The sequence below is a fragment of the Nicotiana sylvestris genome, chromosome 3 (assembly GCF_000393655.2).
Source record: "Nicotiana sylvestris chromosome 3, ASM39365v2, whole genome shotgun sequence".
Classification (NCBI taxonomy): Eukaryota; Viridiplantae; Streptophyta; class Magnoliopsida; order Solanales; family Solanaceae; genus Nicotiana; species Nicotiana sylvestris.
In genome coordinates, this window is record NC_091059.1 from 183,620,506 (window position 1) to 183,634,803 (window position 14,298).

At 34.8% G+C, this 14,298-nt stretch overlaps 1 long non-coding RNA gene across 1 annotated transcript; it reads left to right on the forward strand.

The window, feature by feature from the left end:
- The first annotated feature begins 2,644 nt into the window (after window positions 1-2,644).
- On the forward strand, window positions 2,645-7,942 carry LOC104239527 (uncharacterized). Its single transcript, XR_011406275.1, has 2 exons — window positions 2,645-3,218; window positions 7,687-7,942. It is a non-coding gene; the product is annotated as an uncharacterized lncRNA (long non-coding RNA).
- Window positions 7,943-14,298: the final 6,356 nt, after the last annotated feature.

Here is a 14,298-nt window from a genome sequence, read left to right on the forward strand (position 1 = left end):
AATATTATATATAAGTTCATGGTTTCCGCCAAAAAATTATTATTAGATGTTCTTTTGTATCTAATTAATAATTAAATTTTTTTGGGTGGGAATGAAATATGAAATAGAGCTGTCCGTGAACATATATAACCATATTTGGAGTAATATTACATATGACAAATATTCTGTTAAAATATGAAATTAATGTTTTGCGTTAATATGAGTAAGAGAAAAAGGTATGAAATATTCTGACATAAAAATAGAAAGAAAAATTCTTTCCAAAAATGTGTTATGGACCAAAGTCCAAAAATAAGTAAAAGAAAAAGATCATTGTGACAAGACAATATATGATTACTCACATTTGCCATACAAAATTACAGGATCATCGATTTGTAATACTATTAAGGATTTCTTTTATGGTAGGCATCCTTTTTCGAGAAAGAATAAATTAAAATTTCATTTTGTATTTTACACATCAGTTTTAAGTTGAAATAATAATTTTATATTTAGTACAAGCTTTGCATCTGACTTTATTTGCAAATAATATACATTAATATATGTATCATATACATTACTATAAGTATCTTTAATTAAATTTTGTGTATAATTCAGTTATGATAAAGAATTAATTAAATAAATATTGTCTTACATCTATATTATACTAAAGAAAATAGACTAAAAAATTTAAGAAAGAATTAATTAAACTAAAATGTTCTCTTTTTAATGACCAGAGTAGAATCTTTTGGTCGTACACAAAAGAAAAAGATGCAATTTTTATTAAGCAGACCAATATATTATAATTATAGGTATCTTTAATTAAATTTTGTGTATAATTCAGTTATGGTAGGTATCCTTTTTTTTTTTTGAGAAAGAATTAATTACAATTTTGTTTTATATCTTACACATTAATTTTAAGTTGAAATAATAATTCTATATTTAGTACAGGCTTTGTATATGACCTTATTTACGAACAATATACATTATTATAAATATCTTTAATTAAATTTTGTGTATAATTCAGTTATTGTAAGTATTCTTTTTTAAGAAAGAAATAATTAAATAAATATTTTGTATCTTACATCTATATTATATTAAAGGAAATAATATTGAAAAATGAACAAGAGGACAAAGGCAAAAGACAAGAAAAATTAAGGCTTAGTGGTTAACAAATTTTAATTAACAAAAAAAAAACGTTGAAAATTAAAATAAGCCAAACTAAAAAAATAAAGATTCGTATCATTTTTTGCGCACTTACTCATACAAATTGATTTACACATACCTTTTTAAATATTAGGATTTAATATACTTAAAAATTGATTTACTTCCTTAGAAATATTTATTTAAACAATTTTGCTTAGGTTTGACTTCTCTACATTACTTAGGGTTTAGCTTCCACACAAACTTCTGCAAAGTATAGCTCCAAACTATAACTATATCAGCGAAATATTAATGTCCAAAATGAGTTAGAATTTGAAGGGTCGTGTTGTTAGATTATGACACATTCCAAACCGCGAGAAACCAAAAAATTCTAATTTAATTGAATTAATTATTCAAGATGAAAATGTGCATACTCTTTTACATGTTATTTTTTTCGAGTTGTGATGTATTTTCTTCAACTTATGCGCCTTACTAAATTAAATTTCTTTTCAAATTTTTTATTTTAGGGAGATCAAATTCATGCAATTATTGGGATTTTCGTACTTTCAATACAAGCATCAGGAAATGTAAGGTGTCTTACGCATAATTAGGTTTTCAAATTTCCAAAATGTTAGTGACAAGGGTTCACTAGAAATTCTTGAGTTTTTACCCATATCTTTTTGTAGTGATAAACCTCAATACAGAGGACAACTTATGGAAAATGCACTGCAACATGTCATGAGCATTTGCTACAAAACTGTTCCCTTAATTACGTGCTTCATATCAAGCAAATTGTATAACATCATTATTTTTTGTGGAACATTCATATCAAATAAATTGTATAGTATCATTATTTTTTATGTAATATTTAGTAGGAGATGTAATGAAAGTTTTACTGGAATCTTAAAATATTTTTAATGTTTGGTTGTAAAGATGGTATTAACACTAACATATTAAACTTTATGGTGTAGATCGTTCTTTTTAATAATCTGCGCATCGCGCGGGTACTAATACTAGTATAGATATAGATGCATACTACTCTCCTTTTAATATAATATAGATATAGATTTAATTAATTTTTTAACTCTTTATTTCTAGCTAATATAGAAGAAAAATCTAAGAGTGGATCAATATATAGATACAAATATACATATAAATATAAATATAGATATATAGATTAGATTTGTCTAAGATCTATTCAGATTATGTATAGGATTCATTAAACTACTTCCATTAATTATGTTTCTAATTATAATTTCTAATTATTAATGTTGTCCTAAAATTGCCAAGTGACTTCATTTTAGTTTGCCACTTGGTTTAACCATAATGCATACTACTCTCCTTTTAATATAATATAGATATGCATTTTATTTTTGTACCAAAGAATCATCTTTTAAAGAGCTTTGTTACACTTTCTTCAAAAAGTTGTTTTAACTTAAACAAGCATATAGGGGAGCCCAAACATACAACTATGTTATCTATAATCTAGAGTGACGACAAAAAAAATGTTGGTTGTTGGTCTCTTAGGGTGATAATGTTTCTACTGACAAATCCAGGGGGTTATATGATTTTCGCAAACTTTAAGCGTGTAATTGGCAAAAGGGAACAAATCGGGGGATGCTTGTGCATTCTCCCTTTTAACTTTATTGTTAGATCGCCGAATAACATAGAATTCGAGGGTCTTGTACGCACTTGACCGAAACTGTTAGTGAGGATTTTTCGCAATACTTGATCCGAAGTAGTCCAAACTGAGGGAAAGTAGTTCATACGGGAAAATCTTCATTTCTAGGGTTAGGGTTTCAGATCTGAGCAAAATCATTGGGGGAAGGATATGTCGATGAGAAACTTTTACAACGAGATCAAGGGCATGCGAGTGAAAGAGGTGGGGACTTACCTCAAGCCGATGTTCTCCGTGGGTTACGCGAAGAGTGCTGTGAAGAGGGGATTGGATAATTACCATGCCAAGTACATCCAAACCAGCTCAGTTGATCCCGTCTACCACGTCTGCTTCGGAGGCATGGCTTTCTCCTACCTCGTCGCCCTTCCCGAAGAGCGTCGCCACCTTGAACACAAGCAACACGCCAAACATTGATCCTCCCGAGGTATCTTTTTATTTCACTTGAATTTAGCTATTAAATTGACATTGAAATAGCGCCTTTACACAATTTTCATTGAAATCATGGGGTGAAATCTGGTGATATTTATATATATATATATATATATATATATATATAGATAGATAGATAGGTTATAGCTTACTGGCTATACTGTTTGCTACCTATGATATATATTAAAATGGATCAGCTGGTGAATTTAGAAGGCAAGGCTCCCGGCAATCTGTATCGTGTGGGAAGCATTCTTCACTTCACACTGATTGGCGCGTTGCATCACTTCACATTCAGCCATCACAGTTTTTTTAATCTTCGCGGGGACATCAAACCATTTCTACATGTTCTCTTAGGATCCTTTCGAACTAGGGATATCTCATTCACGTTGTCCATTTGTGAGAGAGGAGATAGCTTGAGCAGATTTTGATTTTTATACTTCAAATTTGCTCAACTTGTGTGCCGTTAATGCTAGTTTGTTTCCTCTATTGTTTTCTTTGGATGGTTGGTAAGGTGAAACTCTTTTTAAACGTCACGAGGTTGATGAAAAATAACATATAATAATACCTTGGTGGTTGGAGTGTCAACATTATCCTGTTGAAAATGCTATAATATTTGTGGGCCGCAGTCTAAGGATATGTTTTGCTTAGCACTTGGTTCCCCTTAGAGTCAGTATTTGAAGGAGGATTGATTGATGGTCCATCCAATGATCAGCAGAGCTATGTCTTTCTCTAAGCACCAATCGTAGTTGTGGTTAGATCTTGGAACTTAGTGCACAAGGATATGGATTATTCTGTGATTTGAATCTTTTATGACTTTGTCCTAATTCTTCTATTTTCTCGTGCTCTCTCCTTCCTCCCAGTCTCCTAGGCTCTAGTTCCATCCTCCTGTATACCTAGTTTTAAAACGTGATGTTTTTACTCTTCATTTAATTTTTTGTTTTTCTCCCATGTCGGAAATAAAACCTAGTTTCTTTGTTTGCACGTGGGTGCATTCTCCCTCAACTCTTCATCTATTTGTTGTAAAATGTGTCCTCTTTCTTACCCATAAAAAAAAAAGGTGTCATCTTTCTTTTCGCTGCATTTTTCCCTCCTTAACTCATCTACTTTGTTGTAACTTGTATTGTTTGCAAATTGTATTGTTTACGTGCATCATGTTTTTACAGTGGTTTACCACTGTGCAGGGCACAAAGGAAACCCTTTTGTTCTAAGGCAATCATGTGACACTGTATTTTTTTAGGGGCATCATTTCTTTACAGTGATTTACCACTGTGCAGAACTCAAAGGAGAAAGCCTTTTTGTGATTTACCACTGTGCAGAACTCAAAGGAGAAAGCCTTTTTGTTCTAAGGAAATCATGTGAGCTTAAGAAATAGCAGGACGAGAGGAATAATTGAATACTGCAATTTTTTTGTTAATTCTCAAAAATAAATGAATACTGCATTCTCTCTCTCACTCTCTCTCTCTCTCTCTCTCTCTCTGTGTGTGTGTTATTGTCTAGGTTTATCATTTGATAAGTTTTGTAATTCATCTCATCATAGAGGGAAGAGAATAGGCTAAAAGAATTTGCAACCACCCTTTGTTATTTGGCTCATCCTAATGAGTGAGAGAACAAGCTAAGAAAAGGATAATCAATTGTCTTGTTTGGGCACATACTGAGTTGCAACTACCCTTGGGGTAATGACCATATGCAAGATGATAATGTTTCTAAGAATTTCTTCATTTGTATCCGTTATTCAGGCAATGATGATAGAAAATTGTTGTGCTTAACTTAGCTGCAATTGACATAAGATAGTTGCTGAGTTGCAACTACCATTGGGGTAATGACCATATGCAAGATGATAATGTTTCTAATATTTTCTTCATTTGTATCCATTATTAGGGCAATGGTCATAGACAATTGTTATGCATGACTTAATGATTTATTAACTCATGAACTGCATTTTGACGTAAGATAGTCGCTAAATTATCTCCATTTTCGCCTCGCTGTTATTCGTCACTAAGCAAGCCACTTCATACATGACTTCCCTTTCTTATTTATCGTTGCAAACTATACCCTTTTTTTTCTTCAAATGAAGACTATATTCTTCTCAGTAGCATCACAATGATTCACAAGTTACCAATATGTGAAGAGTCGCCCAAACATCTTTTCAGCTTAATGAGGACATGACCATTGATAGGATGGTCTGGAGGTCGAGAATTAGGGTAGTAGATTAGTAAGTAGTCGAGTAATTTTTTTTTCAAACCTGTAATTCTTTTTCATAGCTGTAGTACTAGTGTTATCCTCATATTCCCTATTCTTATATCTCTATTATTACCTGATGCTTCTTTTGCTTCGGTTGTATTATTTTCTGGCTGTTGTTATTGCTTCTCTTCCCCTAGTTCTTTGTCATAACTGCTGTGATTTTGCTTTCATTGAGCCGAGGGTCTATCGTAAACCTAAGTTGCTCGGATTCGGGTGCGGGTATCCGATATGGGGACGAATCCGAGTATCAGATTCATCAACATCTAAATTTTAATATTCGAGGGTGCGGATCCGGATATGGATACGAGTGCGGGGATTCGGCTAAGAAAATTCAAAATAATAAAAAATAGAGATGTAAAAATATTGTAAATTTTGAGCTATAAAAATACTACAAAGGTAACTTCCTAATTTTGATTGTACATTTGGATATAGAATCTTTTAGTTTTTCGAAATAAAATTTACATATTTGAAAATTATACAATACTACTAAGTTACAATATATTATGTACAACTAGTAAATAATTTCGTATAAATTAATTTTGCGCGATTAAAATGTATAAATTATTTAGCAAAAAATCAACATGCTAATAATTAATTTAGAAATTATTCCTATATTGTATGAGAAAGAAACATTTACAAATAGCAATTAAGCGCCTTTCAATTACGTGTCACAAGTATGGAGGATAAAGGGGACAAGTAGCATATAATGGAGAATAAAGGGTTATCTTATTATATTATTACAATTAAGAGTCGAAGGAATTGTAGATCGTCTCTTCTAGGCTGTCTTCCTCAAAATTCCCCAACTTTTTTCAAGCTCTCACAGATGCTCAAAAGCCCCCAACTTCTTTCAAGCTCTTACAGATTGCCATTCACGCTTCGTTCATATCCCTTCGTTCTTCCCTCATAAGAGAACGCCTTCCACCAAGATCCATCTACATCGCTACTGGGTCTACAAGAAGTCCAAAATCAGAACATGACCCCTTGAAATCTTGGTTTCTCTGACACACAAAGCAGCAAATATGAGACAAAAATATTACAATATTGAAGGTATGCCATTTTCTATTACTTAAATCTGTTTTTTTTTTTTTTTTTGATTTTGAGAAATCAAAATCTCAATTTTTCTCCCAAATTTGTAGATGGACTCCGGTCAAAGTGTCCGATGTCAGTTGACCAAATCTGGGACGTATCCTGCTCCCGTCCCTGTCTCGTATCGGGACGGGGAAGGCACCAAAATTGACGAGTCCGCGCAACTTAGCCGTAAACAACCTCTCTACCTTCACGAGGTGGGGTTAAAGTCCGTGTACATACTAACCTCCCCAAACCCCATTTGTGGGAATACACTGGGTATGTTGTTGTTTACAATCCTAAGATTACACCCCAAAAAAAAGGATTCAACAGATGTCAAGTTTTTAGTACTTAGTACTGGGTTTGAAGCTGAAGTCTCCCAAAGCATCTCGTGTTCATTGTCTTTCTTAGTGTCCAAAAAATGCAGTAACGTATTGCTTGCCATCTCTTTTTTTTTTTTATTTTTTTTTTATTTTCCATTTCCATGTTCCATGCTCTCCAGCTTACAAAAGCTTCACAGCATTACCCATCATGTAGAAAAGATATTGAGAAACATACACCTTATATTTCTCTATACAGCACAATGTAGGAACAAGTGTTGTACAACCTCTACACTTGAGTTTCATAGGCAGCATTTGTTTCAAAGTTTCAACCCTCTTTTCATCAGATTTCGAGTTAGGCAAGGCTTTTACATCACTGTCCAGCTGTAGCATGCCACTTTAAACCTTGTTAATTAGTCCATCAGCAGCTAAACCTATACTCTCAGTTGTTTGTGTCATGTTATTCTTTAATGTGCGTAAACGCTTGTTAACGCATGATTTACACAACTACTCAGCGGAAAGAGTATTTTCAACCTTGGAGTTATTGCATTGATTTATTTACTTGTTAATATATTTCTTACGCTCATACTTCTAAGTAAATTTCAATCTTGTAGACATTGGGTACTCATGTATGGTATATCTCCTCAGAAGCTGAGCTACTATTGCAGTTTTCTTATGGAAGTTTTACTAAAAGTCTTGTTGAATGAGAAAGCGATTTGCAACTGTAAATACCTCTGAAGTACACCCATTGGTTGAATTGTGTTTTGGAACAGTGTTCTATATTCTTGCCGACGGAGTTGTATGTTAAAGCTCATCCATTTTTGCCTTTCTTGACAGGTCTCTTGGGAGTCGAAGTTGGATGGTTCAGCAAAGGACTAGCATTGGTGTTTGTTGGTTGCTTTCCGTTTCCTTTTCCTAATGTGCGCAAAATGTGGTTCATTTAGAATGATGAAAATAAAATTTGTGGTACTGCAAGTTCCTGACGTTTATACTTAGTATTGTCATGCCTGAAATAGGCAAAATTGGTTTTGGGTTGTGTTACTGTTGCACCCCGCAATATTACGTCAATATTACATCCTGCAATATTACGTTACGATAGTGTTCTACCCAGCATTATTACATTACGGAGATGTTACGCTTCACATTAATAAATTACGACAGTGTTGAACCTGCAGTATTTTACGTTGAATTTGTCGTAAGGTAATTGACATCGGTCCAAGGAAAAGATTATTTGAGGATTATAAGGATTTTGCAATTTCACAAGTAATTAGTAAATTCATGAAGGTGAAAGGGGGAGCAAGTCTAAGAAAACGAATTGTCAAAGTTTGGCATTATAGGATAAAATATGGCCCGAGTTAAAATACCCGGTATTTATGGACTAGTGTCATACAAGGTACTACATGACCATGATAGTAAGGTATACAAAGTATGTTAAAAGTGAGTAATATTTTAAATAAGTGGGAATAATTCTCAATTTTATGGGTAATTGATTAATTATCAGGTAACGAAATATTACCCGATTAACTAATAAGCGGACAAAACTTAATTAAGTAACTCCAAAAAAAACGTGGCACAAATACCACAAGGCAAGAATGACTCATAAGTCATATATGCCATGTGGCAACTTATGAGTCAAATTAAAATTTAGGTAACAATAAGACTTGAATAAGTCTTATCTTTATTTCATTTCTTAGTCCAACTAAGATCATAAACGTTTCCTTCTTAAAAGGATTGAAGAAAACGTTAAATACACTCTTAACTTCATTTCATTCTTAGCTCCAAATGAGATCAGAAACATTTCCTTCTTAAAATGATTCACGAAAATGTTAAATACTTTCTTATCTTCATTCATTCTTAAGTCTAAATACATGAGAAAGATTGGAAACATTTCCTTCTTAAAGATTCAAGAAAACGTTACACACAGAAGGTAGTTTTCGTTAAAAAAAAAAAAGGAATTTATTGGCATACTAGTAACGTGGAATTTTGCGATTCTGGAAGAGTACAGTGCAATCCTCGTCAAGAATAGTATACGAAATTTTCCCTACTCCAGGTATGTTAAGGCTAAGCTCTTCTTTCATTTGGCATGATCTCGTCATTACATTCATATCCCGGAATTTACGTATATTTTGCTAGTCGCAAATTGCGTATATTTTCTAGTGTTGTAAATTATAATATTCTCTTTCTCGGGATTGCATATTCAGTTGAGTATTTCCTTCTTCCAGTCAAGAGAGCAGAGAATTTATATATATACAGTATTAAAAGTATTTTCATTACCATCGAGCTATAATCGATGGGCAGGCCCTTATTGGGCAACCTCTGATCAGATGGTAAGTTATATACCGAGCCTACTGTGGCCGAACGCGTATGAGTGAGCCAAGTTGGTCGAGATACAGAGCCTAGTATGACCGAGCGCTTATGAGCGAGCCTACTACGGCAGAGCAGTTATATATATACCGAGCCTACTATGGCCGAACGCGTATAAGCGAGCCCAGTTGGCCGAGATATAGAGCTTAGTATGGTCGAGCGCTTATGAGTGAGCCTACTATGGCAGAACAGTTATATATATATATATATATATATATATATATATAAATACCGAGCCTTATAGGGCCAGACAACTATTTTACTTACTATATTGAGAGAATTGAGTCAGTATCAGCAGGTAAGCATATCTTCAGATTATCTTTGACTTCCAGCTACTTGCAGTTATTATATTATCAGTTCAGTTTCAGCTTTCAGTATATTGCCTTACATACTCAGTACATTATTTCGTACTGACGTCCCTTTTCTGGGGGCATTGTATTTCATGCGTGCAGGTCAGACAGATAGACGAGTAGGCCTCTTCAATAAGTGTTGCCCGATTTCAGCTTGATCGGTAAGCTCCATGCCTTTCGGAGTTTCTGGGTCTAGAGCCCTATGTATATCTTGTATATATACGTATATATATGTCATGAGTAGGTCAGAGAGCCGTTCCGATCACAGTATATCTATCAGTAGAGGCTTGTAGACATATCTTGTCAGTTAGTGCAGTATGTTGGGCTTTCAGGCCTTGTATGTATATTTGGTTGGTTTGTCAGCTGTAATAGTTATGACGGCCTTGTCGGCCCAGTTGTACATTGACATTTAGTCAGCACTCGCAGTTATCTTCCAATGTGGCCCATAGCCAAAGTATGACATCATATGTTCAGAGTCCCTTAGTTTCAAGTTAGTACGCAATGATAGGAGAGGCACTGGGTGCCAGTCGGGGCCCATCGATTTGGGTCGTGACAAAAGTGGTATCAGAGCAGTTCTGTCCTAGGGAGTCTACAAGCCGTGTCTAGTAGAGTCTTGTTTATGGATGTGTCGTGCACCACACTTATAAGCAGGAGGCTACAGGGCATTTAGGATTGTCACTCTTTCTTCATACTCTAGATCGTGTGGTAGAGCTCACTTATAAGAATTCAAATTCTGAAATTCTATTTTATTCGTAATAAGACGATACCTACATCCAGAAAGAAGGCTGGAAAGAGAGATAGTTGTGGAAGAGCTGAGTCAGAGGAATTGCATTTTTTGTATACTGCCTATGATATGTAATTATGAGATCTTTAGCAGATCATGGGTATACTGAAAGGTGTAAGCTTCCTGATAAGAAGCCATAAGGCAGGAATGTCTATCCATCTTTATGGTGAAAGATAACGAGAGATTAAAATGATAAATACAAGTTTCAACAAGTAAAAGAAGCAAGATAAAGAAGGGTACGAGGCGCCCAGTTAATGGAGGTTAACAACATTTATAATGAGGCAGAGGAACATAAGATTTTCGAGTTATATTCAACAGTAACAGAGGTATATACAATTGGTTGCACCCATTTCAGATATGCCCTATGGGGATTAACAGAAGTAGTATAAGAAGATATGATGGGTGAATTGTTTGCGTCAATTGACATTTTCGAAGGATATTGCAAATATACTAATAGATCTCTTTATGAGACACCAGATAGTGCACTCTGAAATAGCGCAGCCAGATATGAGTACTACAAAGACATGCACTGTAAGCCTTGAAGGGATAAATATTACCTTAGTGTGGCTTGCATCCCTAGTAAAGCGAAGACGTTAAGCAACTTGAAGAGCCATTGGATAGAGAAAAGGGAAGCTAAGAGCAAAAGAATGTCTTGTTCAAGTTTTCAGAATAAAGTGATAGGCATAAATGTTAGCAGGAAATAAGAAAAGAATTAATAAAGCATTATGAGTAAGATGTGATACATGGGTAACAACGGTATATCAAAAGATGACAATATTACAAAATCTATAGTCAAGTGAAGGAAGAAACGAGAAGTGACAGGCCTTAGAACAACAATAGAGTATAGGCCATACAATCATGTCCTCATTTCAAGAAATAAATTTCGTGACTCCAACACGACTACCAGAAGAGAGAGTTAATCCCCAGAGTAATAGAGATCAGTATGGGCTGGTAAATAAGATAAACTAAGCATGAATTAGGGATTGAGTGACTGGTGATAGTCTCCATCATAAGAACTTCATATTTTGTTCCGCTAATAATAGAATGGACGACAAAAAAAGATTCATGAGAAATTCATAGAATGATCATTTAGGAGGACGCTTCCCTACAACAAGCAATGTGAGCAAAGTTCATCTTAAGGGATTGTATGTGCCAGTTACACTAGGTGTTTTCCCTCATGAGTAAGGAAATTTCTTAACCTTGGTACAGAAAGATTTCCGCAAGGCAAGTAAGGGTCATCGATAATGTAAAAAGACACCAATGATGAAGAGATAAAGCATCTATAGGTATATCCTCATGGCTTCAGCTTTTAGTACACCCCTAAAGGGGGGAATATGGAGTAATGTGGCATTAAGTCAGAATTAAGTGGTTCTAGTGACTATGGAATGGTAAAGGAAGAATGTGATAAATAAAATAGGAATGAGATGGCACTTATCCAAATCTTATAGATACACTACGATTCAAGAATATTGTGCAAGCATGATGTCAAAGAGAGGAAGTAAAGGTTCCTGCCCGAGTTGTTATTAATAAATAAGGAGCCAGTACGAGACGTAAGTTAAAACAAAATAAATAACCCAAGAAAGATTACGAGGAATATTGATATGAGAATGAGCCAACGAGTAGTTAGTAATTGGTCAGGAAGATCTCAGTTTTGGCTAAACAGGAGGTTACAGACGAGTCATCAGATCATTTAAGATAAACATAGTAGTACCCAACATGGAGAATTCAGCCTCGGAGAATATCATTATAATACTTGAGATCTATTAAAATAAGAGTCAGGGTAATTAAAGGTACTGTATTAGTGTTACGGGGATAAAAGAAAGTGCCACTGGGAAGGGAGTCAAAATATCAGTCCAGAAGCAATCATATAAGCACAATGGCATGGAAGTAAGCAACTAGGATAATTATAGGCAAGGAAGGACATCAAAAGGTCCGTAATAAGCTCACAGCCTTACAAGAGTCAAGGGTTCTCCCTAAGTACTACAATGAAAGACTAGCCGAGGAAATAAGGCAGAAGGCTTCAACCTAAGCACTCCAAAAAGAAAGTGGCACCTACCATGGCTAATAAACGGGAAGTAAAAATCAAAAGGAATATTCAAGATCATATGAGTTGCAAAAAAAAAAAAAAAACTCTGACATGTATAGTCACTAAGATGAGTTAAGTATGGACGCAATGAGGGGACAGAAAGACCAGGAAAAGTAATAGCGTACGTTGAAAAAAGCCAAGATGGAACAAAAGAATTATTTGATGAATGATCCCGAGTTGGTGACGTTATTAACACACTTAAGAGTTTGGAGTTCTATACCTGCATCATATATAACTGTAGAAGATTCTGATATACGTTAAAAGAAAGAATTAATCCCAGGTCATAGATGAAGGATTGAATTGTTAAAGGATTTTATCATAAATATCCCTCAGCGCCTATGAAAGGCTAAAGTAATAACTAATACCAGGAGCCGCAGGTCGGAAGATAGCTTAAGCCTACATAGAGGCTGATCAGAAAGAAGAGGAGACTAAATAATTACATCGACTAAGCGAAACAGGAGGGAGCAAGAGAATTATAGACCTCAGAGTCACTCTTAATATTAGAGGTGCAAGAGAGATAGCACAACGACTATGTTCTATAACGACTCTATGATAAAGCCAGTTAGAAGGGAACTAGTCTCATAAGAAGTTAGTATGAAACTCCCATCGGATTGTATATGTACAGAGGTGCGAGTATTATAATAGAGCTTCAAGTTATGGACGTGAATTATACCTATGTGGAAGCGAGGTCATGAAAGAGATAGAAGATACAATACGAGATTTTAAGGTAAGTAAGGTAAAGGTGAACAACGTACGAGATACTCAAAGGCAGAATTTGTGAATAGTCCATACTTCGAATAGAAGGCTAGAAGTGTTGAGATTCAATATCCAGGAATGATAGCGGCATAATCAGTGACATATCTCATAACCTATGGTTTCTAGGTATCGAGGATGCTAATTAAGAGAGCAAAGAAGAGTTAGAGATGATGTGATATCTCGCTTAATGTCCCAGAATGACACAAGGAGATCTATGATGCAAGCAAGTTGAAAGGTTGCAAGTAATATAAATAGAGTTGTGTAGGTCGCAAGCCATTGTATGGTGAAGCGACAAGGTTCTAGAAGACAAGATTAAGGATAAGAAAGGGCGAGTGAGAAGGTAACGAAAATGGATAAGTCCTCAGGATTAAGCCCATGAAAACAAGAAGAGCAGATGGTTTCTCTAAATTATACAAAGCTCACTATAGCCTGAATGTACTCAAAGGAGTCTAAGACTAATAGCATTTAGATCCATCCTGGTAATAGAATGAGGGTGTAATTGTGATAGAAAAAAAATGATATTTGGGCCTTTGATTGAGTAATGATTCAATGAAGAAAAGAAACGGATCTTATGAATTGGATAGGATTAAAGTACCCACGCAAGGTGAATCACATTGGGATGTTGTGAGGTACGATTATGAAAGCAGGGTATCGCCCCAGGTGGATCAATCTAATCATTTCAGACGTTCCCGATAAAACGTGAATCCTAGCAGCAATATTACATAAAAGTTTAAGTTATCAGTGGTATATTGTAGATCAATATTGAGGTGAATCAACAATGGATGGACAAAAGTTGCAAAGTATGAGATAAGATTAGGTCGTCATTCTAAAGATGAATAGTAATAAGGAAGCATTAAAGGACTTAAATTTATACATATGGAATGAGCAACGAGAGTGAGCTGGGACTTGGTAGCAGACCTCAACAGCGATAAATTAATGTAAGAGTTATGACAGTAAATTCATACGGATGATTAAACGGACCTATGCGATGAGATATAGCAATATTCGTAAATCCAACAAAGTATCGAGCAAAGGAATTCAATATACCTATAGAGGCCCAAAGAGGCATCCTATTAAGCCTTGTATATACAAAGTAAGGCCTACAGATC